Below are 17,613 nucleotides of genomic sequence, written 5' to 3' on the forward strand. Positions count from 1 at the left end.
GAGGGCAATAGCAGAAGTTTTTACCAAGAGTGGGCCCCATATTATTACCTTGATACATGCAGAAAAAGCTTTTGACAAAATCCAACATTTATTTATAATTAAAACTCTCAACAAAATGGGTATAAAGGGATTGATTATACCTTAACAGAATAAAGGCCACATATGACAAACAATAGCTAACATCATATTCAATGTTGAAAAGGTGAAAGCATTTCCTCTAAGATCAGGAACAAGACAAAGACAGTTTCAGCTTTTATTCAACATAGTTCTAGAAGTCTTAGCTGTAACAATAAGACAAAAAAAGAAAAAAGAAAGAAAAGAAATCCAAATTGGAAAGAAAGAAGTAAAAATTGTCACTGCAGATGTCATAATACTATACAAAGAGAAATCTAAAGATAGAACCAAAAAAACTACTAGAACTCATCAATTAACTCAGTAAAATTACAGGATACAAAATTAATATACAGAAGTTTGTTGAGTTTCTATACTCTAACAATGAACTATAGAAAGAGAAATTAAGAAAATAATCCCATTCACAGCCACATCAAAAGTAATAAAATACCTGGGAATAAATCTAACTAAGAAACGGCTATACTTAGAAAACCATAAGGCACCCATGAAAAACTAAAGGGAACACAGATAGAAAGACTCATGTGCTCATGAATTGGAAGAATATTGTTAAAATGACAATTCTAGCCAAGCCAATCTACAGATTCAATGCAATCCTCATCAAAATACCAATGGTAGAACTATAACAAATAATAGTAAGTAAGGAAACACAAAAGAACCTGAATAGTGAAGTCACTCAGTTGTGTCCGACTCTGCGACCCCATGGACTGTAGCCTACCAGGCTCCTCCATCCACGGGATTTTCCAGGCAAGAGTACTGGAGTGAGTTGCCATTTCCTTCTCCAGGGGATCTTCCCTACCCTGGGATTGAAGCCAGGTCTCCTGCATTGCAGGCCGACGCTTTACTTTCTGAGCCACCAGGGAAGCCCCAAATCTGAATAACCAAAACAATATTAAGAAAGAAGAACCAAATCAGGGAATCATGCTCCCTCATTTTAAACTATTCTGCAAAGTTACAGTAATCAAAATAATATAGTACTGGCACAAAAACAGATACACAGATCAATGGAACAGAACAGAGAGCCCAGACATTAACCCACACCTACAGGGTCAATTAATGTATGACAAAGGAGATAAGCATTTACAATGGGAAAAAGACACTTTCTTTAATAAATGGGTTGGGGAAACTAGACAGCTACATGAAAAAGAATAAAATTGGACCACTTTCTTATTCCATATATAAGAAAATCTTAAAATGGATTAAAGACTTGAATGTAATATCTGAAACCAGAGGAAGTGCACTCTTTTATATAAGTCTTAGCAATATTTTTTGGGATTTGTCTTCCCTAGACAAGGGAACCAGAAGCAAAAATAAATAAATGGTACTACATCAAACTAAAAAGTTTTTGCACAAACCAAGAAAACTATCAGCAATACAAGAAAGGCTACTAAATGAATGGGAGAAGATATTTGCAAATGATACGCCTGACCAAGCGTATATCAATATTCAAAATACACAAAGAACTCCTACAACTCAAAATCAAACAAATAAACAATGCAATTACAAAATAGAGGACCTGAATATGTTTCCAAGAAATTGTACAGATGACCAACAGGCATATGAAAAGATGCTTAATATCACCAATCATCAGGGAAATGCAAATCACAACCATGAGATACCACCTCACCCCTGTCAGAGTGGCTTATCAAACAGATAAGAAAAACCAGTGTAGGCAAGGATGTATGGAAAGGGAACCCTTGCGAACTGTAAGTGGTAATGTAGTGGCACAGCCATTATGGAAAACAGCATGCAGATTTCTCAAAAAAATTAAAAACAGAACTAACATATGATCCAGCAATTTCACCCCTGAGTATTTATCTGAAGAAAACTTACAGCGTGACATGACTGAGTGACTGAACTGAAATGAACTGAAAACAGTAATTGGAAAAGATATATGCATCCCAGTTATTTACAATAACCAAGATACAGCACTCAAGCATTATTTACAATAGCAAACCTCAGAACTTATCAATAGATGAATAGGTAAAGAAGATGTGGCATGTATATGAACAGAATATTACTCCACCATAAAAATGAAATTTTGCCATTTTCAGTTATAGAGGGTTTCTGTTAAAGGAAATATGAGAAAGACAATGCATGAATTCATTTATTTGTGGAATCTATTTTTTTTTATGAACAAATATAACCAAACAGAAGCAGAGTCATAGATACAGAGTGCAAACAGGTGGTTGCCAGAGGGTAAGGAGTGGTAGAAGGAAATAGAAGGAGATTAAGAGGTACAAACTTTCAGTTACAAAATAAATTTGTCACAGGTACAAAATATATAGTGGGGAATATATCAATAATTATGAAATATATTTGTATAGTGACAGAAGACAACTAGACTTATAGTGATAATTTTAAAATGTATAGAAATATTGAATCACTATTTTGTGCACCAGGACCTAACATAGTGCTATAGATCAATTATACTTCAAAAACAAACAAGCAAGCTCATAGTAAAAGAGATCAGATTTGTAAATACTGGAGAGGGTCATAGAATTAGTTGAAGGTAGTTAAAAAATACAAACTTCCAGTTATAAATACTAGGGATTTAATGTACAACATGATAAAGATAATTAACATGACATACGTTAAAAATGAAAGTTGTTAAGTTCTTTTAAGTAGAAGAATTCTCACAATAATTTTTTTTTCTATTTATTTAGTGTTGTATCTCTGTGAAATGATGGATGTTCACTAAACCTATTGCAGTAATCATTTTATGATGTGTGTAAGTCAAATTATTGTTCTCTGTACATTGAACATAGAGTGCTATATTTCAATTATGTCTCAATAAAACTGGAGAAGAAAGAACAGGCCCTGGGTTTCAGCTGGAGAAGTACAAGAAGCTGCAACATTGCCATGTAGCAGGGTTTATGGGAAAAGTAGGAATTTACAGGTTACATATACATGAAACATGAATGGAAAACATGTTGGGCTGTCCCACTGCATAAAGAATGATCTGAATACAGTCACAATGGGCTGGAAGTTTACTGTATACCTATTTAATTAGCTGTTTGGTAACGCTTTTTAGTTTGCTTTTCAATAAACCATATCACTGAGAATGAATTAAAATGCATGAATACATGTTTTTTTTTTAAAAATAAGAACTAAAGTTCTGTTTCTCCAGAAAATTAATGGTACTCATACAATTGGTAATGTGTTTGTCAGTGTTTACCATCTACATTTGTGACTGTGATACCATTGACTCCTTAAAAACCAGATGTCAGAATCTGCAGAAGTATCAATATCCACTTCAAAAGTTAATAGCTATTGTAAGAAAAATCACTCAAAGACAATAATTTAACATGTACAGCTTACCATTCCATTAAGTATAGCTTTTCATTAAAATCAACAGATTATGCTTATAAATTAATTTCACTTATTTGTATAAACATGTGAAATGACAGCTGCTACTGAGCTGGCTCCCTGAATTGTAAAACTTTATAAATAGTTCAATGATGTCAGTTATATATATGAGTGCTATCCATGTGCCACAAGCAGAAAATCAGTTAGTTCCAATCATGGTTTAATAATTTCATCCCAATTATTGAATCAAAGAAACATTTGACCTTATTTTAAATCAATTCTATTAAAGTAAAATTTAAATATGATAATAATCACCCTTTTTAATTGTATTAATAATGAATTCTGACAAATATGCACACTTAGGTAACCATAATGCTCATAACAAAAATATAAAAAATCTTCATCATCCCAAACCATTTGCTATTAATCTTAGAAGTCAACTTCCTAGCCCCAGGAAAGCACTGATCTGTTGACTCTAGCTTTTTTTGTTGTTGTTGTTTTTCTTTTTTAGTTTTTTCTATTCTAAAATTTAATATCAATAGAATTATACAGTATATACTCACTTGTGGTCATTCAATTGTGTAACTACACTATGATTTCTTTAGACATTTACTTGTTGACATTTGAGTACTTTTGGTTTGAGGTCATTATGATTCAAGCTGTCATGATTACCATCATGCAAATTATTAGCTGGACATACGTTATATTTTCTCTTGGTTAAACACCTAGGAATGGGATTTGGGGGCCATATGTTAAGTGTGTGCTTCATTTTACAAGAAATCTAACAAAATAGTTTCCAAAATAATACTTTCTAATACACCTACAAGTAATAAAAGCAATTTCCAATTGTTCTACATCTTTACCAATACATTAAAAAGAAAAAAACCCTTATTATTTCAGGAAGTGTATAGTTAGTTATAGCTATACCTCATGGACAGAGAAGCTTGGCAGGCTATAGGGCTGCAAAAAGTCAGACACAACTGAAGTGACTCAGCATGCACACACACACGCTGTTAGCTAAATAAATCTACTAACATGGAATATTTAAAAAAATCATAATTATTTTAATTTTTTCCCACTATTGTTATTTATATCAGTGACAGTTTTCCATACAGGCAGATTTAATGTTGTTTTTAGGTCTACTGTAAATACTGAAAAATTTGCAAGTGACATGCCTAATTTGATACAACACTTGAATCATGAGAACCATTGATAGAAAAATATTGGCCAGTGGGAATATACCTAGGAGAGAAATTTCTGGGAACTATATTAACTCTACAATTAACATTTTATGTAACAGCCAAACTATTTCCCAAAGTGGCTACACAATTTGTCAATACTTCCAGCAATAAATGAGGGTTCTAGTTTCTCCACATCTTAGACAACAGTAGGGTTGTTGTTTAACAACCCTACTGGGGACAACAGAGGACGAGATGGTTGGATGGCATCAACAACTTAATGGACATGAGTTTGAGCAAGCTCTGGGAGATGGTGAAGGACAGGGAAGCCTGGAGTGCTGCAGACCACCAGGTCACAAAGAGTCAGATGTGACTGAGTGACTGAACAACTCTGGATGAAGTGATATCTCATTATGGCTTCGATTTGTGTTTCCTAAGTACCTTGAACTGCAAGAAGATCCAACCAGTCCATCCTAAAGGAGATAAGTCCTGTGTGTTCATTGGAAGGACTGATGCTAAAGCTGAAACTCCAATACTTTGGTCACCTCACGTGAAGAGTTGACTCATTGGAAAAGACTCTGATGCTGGGAAGGATTGGGGGCAGGAGGAGAAGGGGACGACAGAGGATGAGATGGCTGGATGGCATCACGGACTCAATGGACATGAGTTTGAGTGAACTCCAGGAGCTGGTGATAGACAGGGAGGCCTGGCATGCTGCAATTCATGGGGTCGCAAAGAGTTGGACACAACTGAGCGACTGAACTGAACTGAACTGAGCTGAAAGAAACAAATTCATTATACACCACAAATTAATTAAAATATGTGTCTACACTGAAACTTATACATGTCTGTTTATACAAGCATCATATACAATACAAACAAGTGGGAACAACCCAATGTCTATCAACTGATAAATATTACTAAATAAATAAAATATGATATATCTATACAATGGAATATAACTTTCTTTGCATTTACTTAGATCTTTTCAAGTTTTTTGAACAAAGTTTTGTTGTTTTCAGTATATAAATTTTGCATTCCTTTTGTTAATTCATAAGTATTTTATTCTTTTTGAAAACTTTGTAAATGGATTTATTTCCTTAATTTCATTTTTGGTTTGTTCACTGCCATTGTATTAAAGCACAATTGATTTATATATATACAGTTCTATTTTTAATCTTGATGCACATTTTTATTATTTATAATAGTTTCTTAGTGTATAGTACAGTTTTTAAGGAAAGTTGCAAAAAAAAATTTGACCCTAGGAGGAAGCACTATTAAAAAGAAATACATATATAATGTAAGTGAAAAGCACCATAGGTATTTGCTCATTCAAATACTTTCCAGATAGTTAAGATAAATAGTATCTCTAAGAATCTTTAAAAACAAAAACAAAAAATCAAAGCAATGCATATAAATTATTTTGGCATAGATTTAAAAAATACTAATTTTGATACAGATGTCAGCTTTATGTCTTTGATACAGATGTCATTGCATGTCTTTAATTAAGAGTGCCTTTCTGAAAAGCTTTTCTTGCTTCAAGTTCCAACACAGAATGAGAAGTCATTCTTTTTCACTCACATCCATTAAAGATATAATTTGATAGTGCTTCATAGACATCAACAAGCTGGCTTCTGATATAAATTAATCACTTTTTATAGATATGGGAAATTGAACAAGAATTGAGTTTTTATAAGCTGATTTACATTTTAGTGCACTACAACTCATTATTTAGAAAAAATTCTATGCTGAATCCTTCAGTTCAGTTCAGTTCAGTCGCTCAGTCGTGTCTGACTCTTTGCGACCCCATGAACTGCAGTATGCCAGGCCTCCCTGTCCATCACCAATTCCCGGAGTTCACTCAGACTTAAATCCATCGAGTCAGTGATGCCATCAAGCCATCTCATCCTCTGTCATCCCCTTCTCCTCCTGCTCCCAATCCATCCCAGCATCAGAGTCTTTTCCAATGAGTCAACTCCTCGCATGAGGTGGCCAAAGTACTGGAGTTTCAGCTTTAGCATCATTCTTTCCAAAGAACACCCAGGGCTGATGTCCTTCAGAATGGACTGGTTGGATCTCCTTGCAGTCCAAGGGACTCTCAAGAGTCTTCTCCAACACCACAGTTCAAAAGCATCAATTCTTCAGAGCTCAGCCTTCTTCACAGTCCAACTCTCACATCCATACATGACCACAGGAAAAACCATAGCCTTAACTAGATGGACCTTTGTTGGCAAAGTAATGTCTCTGCTTTTCAACATGCTATCTAGGTTGGTCACAACTTTCCTTCCAAGGAGAAAGCGTCTTTTAATTTCATGGCTGCAGTCACCATCTGCAGTGATTTTGGAGCCCCCCAAAATAAAGTCTGACACTGTTTCCACTGTTTCCCCATCTATTTCCCATGAAGTGATAGGACCGGATGCCATGATCTTTGTTTTCTGATGTTGAGCTTTAAGCCAACTTTTTCACTCTCCACTTTCACTTTCAAGAGGCTTTTGAGTTCCTCTTCACTTTCTGCCATAAGGGTGGTGTCATCTGCATATCTGAGGTTATTGATATTTCTCCCGGCAATCTTGATTCCAGCTTGTGTTTCTTCCAGCCCAGCGTTTCTCATGATGTACTCTGCATAGAAGTTAAATAAGCAGGATGACAATATACAGCCTTGATGTACTCCTTTTCCTATTTGGAACCAGTCTGTTGTTCCATGTCCCGTTCTAACTGTTGCTTCCTGACCTGCATACAGATTTCTCAAGAGGCATGTCAGGTGGTCTGGTATTCCCATCTCTTGAAGAATTTTCCACAGTTTATTGTGATCCATACAATCAAAGGCCTTGGCATAGTCAATAAAGCAGAAATAGATGTTTTTCTGGAACTCTCTTGCTTTTTCCATGATTCAGCAGATGTTGGCAATTTGATCTCTGGTTCCTCTGCCTTTTCTAAAACCAGCTTGAACATCAGGAAGTTCACATAGATGGAAAAATTATTATGAAAATTTTATAGTCATTCTCCATTTTATCCATGTTGCAAATTAAAATGTTCATAAATGGTATTTTACCTAATGCAAGGTATAACTTTAGTTTATATGGTCTACTGACATTTTAGTCACTAAAAATTCTAGCACTTTCTACAGATATTTGTTTGACATGTTTGTTTTTCCACATGGATATAGATTTTTTTGATCCTTTATATATATTTTCAATACATGTATTAAAATGGTCGAAAATAGAACCAGTAAATGGGTGCTATAAGGAGGGAGATGCAACTCATATTGACATTTTTCTAAAAACAACAGCTAGCTGACAATAGATAGGCTACCTGGTGAAGTAGTGAGCCCCCTATCATTGGAAATATCCAAGCGACATATTAAAAACATACATCACACCTATCATCGAGGAGACTTCAGCACTGTATGGAGAACTTAAATTTATTACATCTAAGAAAATATATAGTAAGACTGAATAAATTTTAGTTAGGTTTGGTTTTCTGTCATTTAAAGTGTTTAGTTCAATCATCTACAAAGTAAAACTACAAGTCTGCATTATATATTTACACATGCATAAAAATGTACAGATACCTTCTATACATTCTTGCACCTTCTAATGGGGTGTAATTGATTGATGTGTTTGTAGGTGAGGGTAGTGTTGCACAATATATATAAAAAGTTATACATACATACATAGATATTTTTTCTCATACTTTTATCCATTGTGGTACACGACACTACTTACAAAAGAAAGACAATACTGTGAGCCCAATAATTTATTTTAATTTAAAATCATTATCTTGTTTTCAAAGGAATAAGGAGAAAAAATGGTTTTCTTCATAAAGATAGAAACTTCTGAAAATTAGTTTTTAAAATAGAAAATACTAGTATACCTTAAAGCACTGCATTAAAAAGGATTACAGGCAATGAAAGAAATTCACTCACATGAAAACTCAATAGTTCCTGATCACAAACACTCAGAAAGCAATTTTTTAAAAAACAAGAGATGCTAGCTGTCGAGAAGTCTGGTTTAAGTACCACCAATGTACGCAATATTGTGAAAGAAATATGAATCTGGTCTGGCGTTACATTCTCTGAACTTTGCTGATTGTATTATATGGAAAGCTGCATCTGTTCCTCTCTTAAAACTGAAAGTGGTGTCTTTAAAAGAACACTCATGGAATCTGTAGGAATCCTGAGGCAGAGCTGTTAAGCACAGACCTCAATGCATGTGTTGTTTGCTTAAAGCTGTGTGCACCATGCACACACGGCTAATGCTCACCAATACTATTTCCAAAGCATGGAAATTGAGACTTCATTTAATGCTAACAGCAACAACATTTCAAAGCAAGGCATTACTGAAGATAAATGAACACTTTGGTCTGAAATATTGAGCTTTCACAAAAGCACTTCTTCCTGAAGCTAAAGATTGCTTATCTGTTTATCTTGAAGAAAAAGAAGTTTAATCTTCATAATATTCTTTAAAATGAAATTAATACATGAAATAAAATGAGAAGTTTATGAGGGATTTTGTGGGAGCCAGAGGTTTATTCAGTTTTAAAAAGAAATCTAGAGCTGTACTATCCAACATAGTAGCCACTAGCCACATATGGCTATTTAAATTAAATTCTTAGTTCCTCAGTCATACAAGCCATATTTAAGTGCTCTGTACCACATGTGACAAAGTGATCATATCAGACAGCACAAATAAAGAATACTTCCAATAACAGGACATCTTCTGTTGGACAGTGCCATTTTAGAGAACAGAAATCAATCGCTTGTTACACAGACTTTAGCTTTGAAAGCAATACAAGGATAAAAGTTAAAAACATTATCAAGTACATTCCTATAAAACTCCGCTATTTAAGGAAGGGAGAAATATTTGACATCAACTCTCTAAATTTGTTTATTAGATTTACTTGATTCTACCTAAAACTGTAGAACAGACAATAGGAAACACAAGATAAAAGGGCATTGCACAGACAACAATCAGCAAAAATACTCCCATAAAGAGTGAGACATTCTGAGTAGTTACAAGTACATGGAAGAGTACAGGTTAGGAATTACCAAGGAATTCTAGGACTAAAACAAAGACTTAGACCATAGGTTGCAGAATCCGGCCTATCAATACATGTTATTTGACAAGTAAATGTTTTAAAAACAATTTTAATGTATCTTTAGGAAGACATGAATTCTCCAAACAGCCATATACATGATGCTGAGAGATGCTACAGTTTGAGAACCACTGAACTAAAAAATGATGCAATCATTTTTAAGATGATCTTAGACTCATCATTTTGTATATAAACCCCTAGAATTTCTCCAAATCTGTATACACTCTTAAAAATATATCAAACTATACTGTCTCCAGCACCCTCTATAGTTAACCACCTCTATAGTTACACACATTTGTTACCTAGCTGGCCCTCAAAGCCACAGATTTTCAATATCTAATTTATAAAGCTGTAGCAGTTTTAGATAGAGAGGATGTAAGAGTTTAAAGGATCTTAGAAACATAAGTCCCAGTCTTCTCACTTTACTAGTGAGCCACAGATAAATGATTGGCTCAACACTAAATATTAAATTAGTAGCAGAATAGCAGGAAAATCAGACTTACTTACTGTTGATATTGCTTTTCCATTGAAACACTCTTTTCTTTAAATTTCTCCCCAATATATGTAAGCCTCAAGAAAGCAGGGTTTTTTAGGTCCTGTGAAATGATGTATTCCTAAAGCCTAAAACACTAAGAAGAATTTAATAACCAGTCATTAACTTTTATTAAGTTAATGAGAGATGCTTAGTCAGAACTGGTATGGGAAGTAAGAGAATTAATATTAATTGACTTAGGTTGCTGCTGCTGCTAAGTCACTTCAGTCGTGTCCGACTCTGTGGGACCCCATAGACGGCAGCCCACCAGGCTCCCCGTCCCTGGGATTCTCCAGGCAAGAACACTGGAGTGGGTTGCCATTTCCTTCTCCAATGCATGAAAGTGAAAAGTGAAAGTGAAGTTGCTCAGTTGTGTCGGACTCTTAGCAACCCCATGGACTGTAGCCTACCAGGCTCCTCTGTCCATGGGATTTTCCAGGCAAGAGTACTGGAGTGGGGTGCCATTGCCTTCTCCGTGACTTAGGTTACTTGGCAGCTATTTTATTCGTGTGATTGCATTTAATCCTTCAAAAATAATGCAGAAAAAAATTTGTTCCCCCATTTTATAGATGAAGAAACTAAAGCTAGTAGGTGACAATAAGCAGTTTACCTGATTGTAAAATCTCCTATTCTCTTTGCTACAGTGGTATATAGGTGCCTCACAAAGGAACTTTGTAGAGTCGAGAGTAAAATTCTTTGTATTAACAGACATAATTTCTAGACAAGCAAAAACATAAGAGTACTTATAAGTCTTAGATATTGTACTAAGATTTTTCTAATCTATTTGTGAGTTACCAGTTACCACTTCCCAGATGAGAAAATGAGGCACAGAGAATTTCAAAACTTGCTTAAAGATACTTAACTAGGAAGTGACAGACTCAATTACAAATCCAGGGAAACTGGCTCCAGAGTCCATGCTCAAAACTATTGCACTAAACTATCACATAGATCAAGACAGTGGGCTTTCAGAGTGTGGCTTTCTGACAGGCAGGAACATCACTGAGGAACTTGTTAGAACCACGAATTTGGGGGTCCTATCCCAGATCCACTGAATCAGAATCTGTGAGAGTGACACTGAGCATGCTGTGTTTTAAGAGCCCTCCATGTGATGCTGAGGGATGCTACAGTTTGATAACCACTAAACTAAAAAATGATGCAATCATTTCTAAGACGATCTTAGACTCATCCTTTTGTATATACACTCTAGAACTGAACTGATTTTCTATGTCTGTATATACTCTTTTAAAAATATATCAAATTGTAGTGTTATGTTATTTATTTGTTCTCTAATCAATATGTCATGAGAATTTTCATATATCGATAATTTTTTGAGAACATAACTTTTAGTGGCAGCTTAGTATTTGCTATGGGCTGAATGTATCTCCCCTACAAAACTCATAGGTTTGAAGACCTAATCCTGATTTGAAGGTGCTGCTCAGGACCCATGGCAGACTGTCTCTCCCAACAATTGTTAGACATTTAAGCATTTAATTTTTTTTTCACTTTTAAATAATGCTACAGTAAACAATTTTGTACTTCAAATAGATTTCTCAGTATTTATTTACGATAAATCCTTAAAAAAAGATTGCATGATCAGTAGTTTTGTTTAGGCTTTTTAACCTTTGATAAATATTTCACTTATGAGATTATATGAAAAAGCTAATTTTCCAGAAATTCTTACTAACAATAGATAACCATTTGTATTCTTAAAATTTGGAACTTTCCTTTAAAATCACATTAATTTTCATTAACATCTATTTGATTATTGCTAAAGTAAACTTTTAATAAATATATTGGAATTTGTATTTCTTTTATGAATTAACTGTAAATGTTTTTGTCTTTTATTCTCTTGGGATTAAATATTTTCTTATTGAATTATAAGACATTTATATATTTGCAATAATCCCCATAGGCTTGGCAAAACTAAATATATACAAATAAAGATATAGAGATAGATATCTATATATAAAACCTATTTATTAGGTTTTATATAATTTACAGTTATTTTAATAATTTACAATTATTTTAATATTAATCTGTGGAAATAATTAATGATTTTCCAGTTACTGCCAAATAGACCAAGCCACTATAAATTATCTTATCATCATCTCTTTAACTTACAATTAGAACCACACACTTTGGAAACACCACCATCCCAATCAAACAAAGCATTTTGTCCAATATTGGGGACTGGGAGTTCTTAGTAAACTCAGCAGGAGTTCAGTAGGAGGACTGAGGGAGAGATTCAATAATTTTTTTTATTTTAAAGTCACCTGGGTCCTTCTTGTTAATGATATAGTGCTGATGGTTCTTGATCATCTCTAACCAGTAGTCAGTCCTACTTTAATATAAGCCCATGGTCTCTAAAACAGAATTTGGCCTAGCTATCAAAATCTTATTTTCATTCACATGTATCAATTTATTTTCTATTATAAAACTATAAATTTGTTTTAGTTACAGTATCTGTTGTTTCTGCTTTTTCCACTCTGACATTACCCTGCTAACTGCAGAAGAACCATACATAACAGAGTTATGTAGAATAGGGAAGGTTATGGAAAGTGAAATCTAAAGGAATGTGTCAGGGGAGTGTAATCTCCTCAGTTCTGTCTCATCTCAACAAAAATTTGAAGTGACGGACATTAGAGCCCTCGGCATGTCATAGCTCTAGGACAGACCGTGTTATAGCTCTCGGGTCCTAGACAGACTGTGTTATAGCTCTCAGGCCTCGAACAGACCATGTTATAGCTCTTAGATCAGTGTTACAGCTCAATTTTATTTAGAAAATAGCAGGAAAATACATCCTTGAGGCATGAGGGCATGCCAGCCCAAAGACACAAAGAAAAGAGAGGGCGAGCGCAGGAGAAAGAGAGACCTGGGCCCTTTGGCTCCTCTTTTATATGTTTTTCCCTCCCCCTGGGCCTGCCCCTATGTATATCGGGCTAGCCAGGAGTGCTGTTTGTTCTACCTGTTTGTCCTCACTCTTGTCCTCGGACCTTTCTTTGTTCTATTTTCACAGGCTTTCCCCTTCCTTGTCTTTTAGTCACCACCATTCTGGACTCCTGTTTCCTATTCTAACTACCTAAGAAATGTTTTGGAGGTTTCTTGTTTTTTCAAGTCTGCCCCTCTTCCCAGTTCTGTTCTGCTATATAGATTCTTGAACCCATCAATCGTCTTTCCACTTCTTCCTTCAGGCTTTCATTAGCCTAGGTCAAGCACAATCTACCCAAAACTTCGGTCACCAAAATACAAATAAATGAAGTAAGTGGATTCAGGAAAGAAATTGTGATCTTCCACTGGACTCTGCTATTGTTTCGTCTCCATGGCCATAATGATAAGAGGTTCTAAATAGTCTCCTCAGCCTTCTTCACGATGAACTTTTTAGTTCCTGAAAACTAGCTTTTACAATCCAGAATGATGGGATTGAAAGGGAGGTGGGAGAGGGGTTCAGGATGGGAAGACACATGTACACCCAAGGCTGATTCATGTCAATGTATGGCAAAAACCACCACAATACTGTAAAGTAATTAGCCTCCAATTAAAATATATAAATTAATTTTTTAAAAGAAAATTTGATAACATATAGGATGCAATAATAGCAATATTGATAATCTTCTGGCCTTCATGCAAGATCAGTGATCTCTTGAGAATATATTGACCTTCACATTATTTTCAGTTCAGTCACTTCAGTTCAGTGGCTCAGTCGTGTCCGATTCTTTGTAACCCCATGGACTGCAACACACCAGGCCTCCCTGTCAATAGCCAACTCCCGGAGTTTACTCAAACTCGTGTCCACTGAGTAGGTGATGCCATCCAGCCATCTCATCCTCTGTCATTCCCTTCTCCTCCCGCCTTCAATCTTTCCCAGCATTAGGGTATTTTCCAATGAGTCAGTTCTTTACATCAGGTGGCCAAGTATTAGAGTGTCAGCTTCAGCATCAGTCCTTCCAATGAACATTCAGGACTGATCTCCTTTAGGATGGACTGGTTGGATCTCCTTGCAGTCCAAGGGACTCTCAAGAATCTTCTTCAACACCACAGTTCAAAAGTATCAAGTCTTCACTCCTCAGCTTTCTTTATAGTCCAACTCTCACATCCATATGTGACTATTGGAAAAACCATAGCTTTGACTAGATGGACCTTTGTTGGCAAAGTAATGCCTCTGCTTTTTAATATGCTATCTAGGCTGGTCATAACTTTTCTTCCAAGGAGCAAGTGGCTCATGGCTGTGAATTTTGGGGGCTCCAAAATCACTGCAGATGGTGACTGCAGCCATGAAATTAAAAGACGCTTACTCCTTGGAAGGAAAGTTATGACCAACCTAGATAGCATATTCAAAAGCAGAAACATTACTTTGCCAACAAAGGTCCATCTAGTCAAGGTTATGGTTTTTCCAGTGGTTATGTATGGATGTGAGAGTTGAACTGTGAAGAAAGCTGAGCACCAGAGAATTGATGCTTTTGAACTGTGTGTTGGAGAAGACTCTTGAGAGTCCCTTGGACTGCAAGGAGATCCAACCCAGTCGATTCTAAAGGAGATCAGTCCTTGGTGTTCATTCAAAGGACTGATGCTGAAGCTGAAACTCCAATAGTTTGGCCACCTCATGGGAGAGTTGACTCATTGGGAAAGACCCTGATGCTGGGAGGGATTGGGGGCAGGAGGGGAAGGGAATGACAGATGATGAGATAGCTGGATGGCATCACTGACTCGATGGATATGAGTTTGAGTAAACTCCGGGAGTTGGTGATGGACAAGGGAGGCCTGGCGTGCTGTGATTCATGGGGTCACGAAGAGTCGGACACAACTGAGCGACTGAACTGAACTGAATAGTAGTAGTAGTCATATTGGTAGCAGGACCATATATTTTTTTATTAATACAAATCTTGTAGGTACCAAGCACTCTGCTTGTTATGTATTGTCTCACTTGCTGTTCACAACTATGTGGGATAAATTGTATTATTATATTTATTTTATAGTTGAGGAAAAAAAGTTAGATGAGGAAAAGTTAGATAATTTGGCTCAAGTCACACAGCCAAAAAGAAGCAAAGGCAAAATTCAAATCTAGGTTATATGACTCCAGAACTCAGTCTTAATATGTTAAACCCAAGAATGTAGCAAAGTCAAAATCTACAAACAGTAAATGCTGGAGAGGGTGTGAAGAAAAGAGAACCCTCCTACACTGTTGGTATGAATGTAAATTGGTGGCACCACTATGGAGAAAGTATGGAGGTTCCTTACAAAACTCAAAACAGAGCTACTACATGATCTGGCAGTCAGATTCCTAGGCGTATATCTGGAGAAAACCATAATTCAAAGAGACACATAAACTCCATGTTCATTGAAGCTCTATTATAATTGCCAGGATATGGAAGCAATGCAAATGTCCAGCAATATTTGAATGGATAAAGATGATATGGCCCATATATACAATGGAATATTACTCAGCCATAGGAAAGAATGAAATATGCCATTTGCAGCAATATGGATGGACCTAGAGACTGTATACTGAGTGAAGAAAGGCAGAAAGAGAAAGTCAAATGACATATGACATCATTTATATGTGGGGTATAAAAAAAAATGGTACAAATAAACTTCTTTACAAAACACAGTGTCACAGATGTAGAAAACAAACGTATGGTTACCAAGAGGAAAAGGGGGTAAAATTGGGAGATTCAGTTTGACATACATACACTACTATATATAAAACAGATAAAGCAATAAGTATCTACTGTACAGTACAGGGAACTCTACTCAATATTCTGTAATGGCCTACATGGCAAAAGAATCTAAAAAAGAGTAGATATGTGTATATGTATAACTGATTCACTTTGCCATACATCAGAAACTAACACTACAGTGTAAATCAACTATATTCCAATACAAATTAATTTTAAAATAAAATAAAGGCCAAGTTCATCCTAGAGGGGGAAAAAGTAGGTAGGGAAGTCACTGTAGGAACTTAGACTAGAAAGGAATTACCATCAAGTGAGGAACAACTATGGAAGTGGATAGGACCAGTGTTCAATAATGATACCAATGAGAAATTGTAAGTAGAAAGTCTTTGTAAATTTGCAATTATCTTTGAAATATCATTGACAGTCTTTGGACTGAGAAAGGCATCTGACCAACTTGGGAGTGAGGAAGGAGGAGCATTCAAATGGAATATGCATGTCCCACTAATAAGGACATGTTATTGCTTGAATAATTACCTGTCAAAATTAAAAAAAAAAAAAAGTGATATATTGGTACTCCTAGTTGGTAAAGTGAATCATTTTGTATATGTAAACCTAATCTATAATGTTTATTCATACACATTAGTGGATTTTGTATTTGTAACTTCTTCGAGGAAGGTAGAGATGTTCGGAACACAGTCATAACATTTTGGGTCAATAAAACAAATGGTAACTAGGCTCTTCCATAATATAATACAGGAAGTGTTGCCAACTAGAAATGATATATCTTAGGGCAGGGCCACAGTGATATTTCTTATCTTCTTACTTTACTATGTCACTTTGAATCAGAGATTAGTAAATGAATTATAATCTAGTATAAGCTTTATAACCTTTAGTCTTCTCCTATTCATAATTTATCTAATACTGAAACACCTTGCTTCTCCTCTTTGTTCGAAAAAGAACATGAATTGGGAATGAGCTTTACAATTTTATTCATGAGATCTATCCATCTTTATATCAATAGTAACTGCTCAATTATAATTAATCATTTTAGAGAGCATGTTATTGCTTCTTATAAATCAGGCACTGCTCCTAATTTTACAAAATGCATTTCAATGAATTTCCATCTATACTGTGGTCATATTTTCACTTTTTAAATTTCCTTCTTAAATCCTTAGAGTTGAAGAGAATCTTAGAGATCCTCCAGCCCAATTTTAATGATAAGCAAATTGTCACTTAGAGAAGTTAAGGAATTTGTTCAAGATTTTATATTTTATTAATGGCAGATTTAGGGCAAAAAGCCAGTTTCTAGAGTATGCCATCAAACATTCTTTCCACCACTTGTAAAATATCTTCTCAAACACCTACCTAGAATGAGAAAAAAATGCATCTCATTCACCATTATGCACTCATCATTTTTATTTTTTACCAGCAGAAAATAGGGGATACTCATATAATATATCTAAGGCAAATATACTTCTATAGATAGAGACAGATACAGAGATATTAGAGGGGTAGGTATAGGTGTATTTTCTTGAATATTTTAACTCTTCGCCTCTCTTCACCTTCCTCCCCTAGTTGTTACAAGGAAGGTAGTCTCAGTACTAAACTAGGAGGATCCAAGCATCCCATCCTTACAGGATCATTATAGTTAAGGAAGGTTCTTTGAACAAGTGAAAAGTAATTTATTATTTCACCCAGC

The sequence above is a fragment of the Bos grunniens genome, chromosome 1 (assembly GCF_055505025.1).
Source record: "Bos grunniens cultivar Pamir isolate PY7600 chromosome 1, Bosgru_T2T1.0, whole genome shotgun sequence".
Taxonomy (NCBI): domain Eukaryota; kingdom Metazoa; phylum Chordata; class Mammalia; order Artiodactyla; family Bovidae; genus Bos; species Bos grunniens.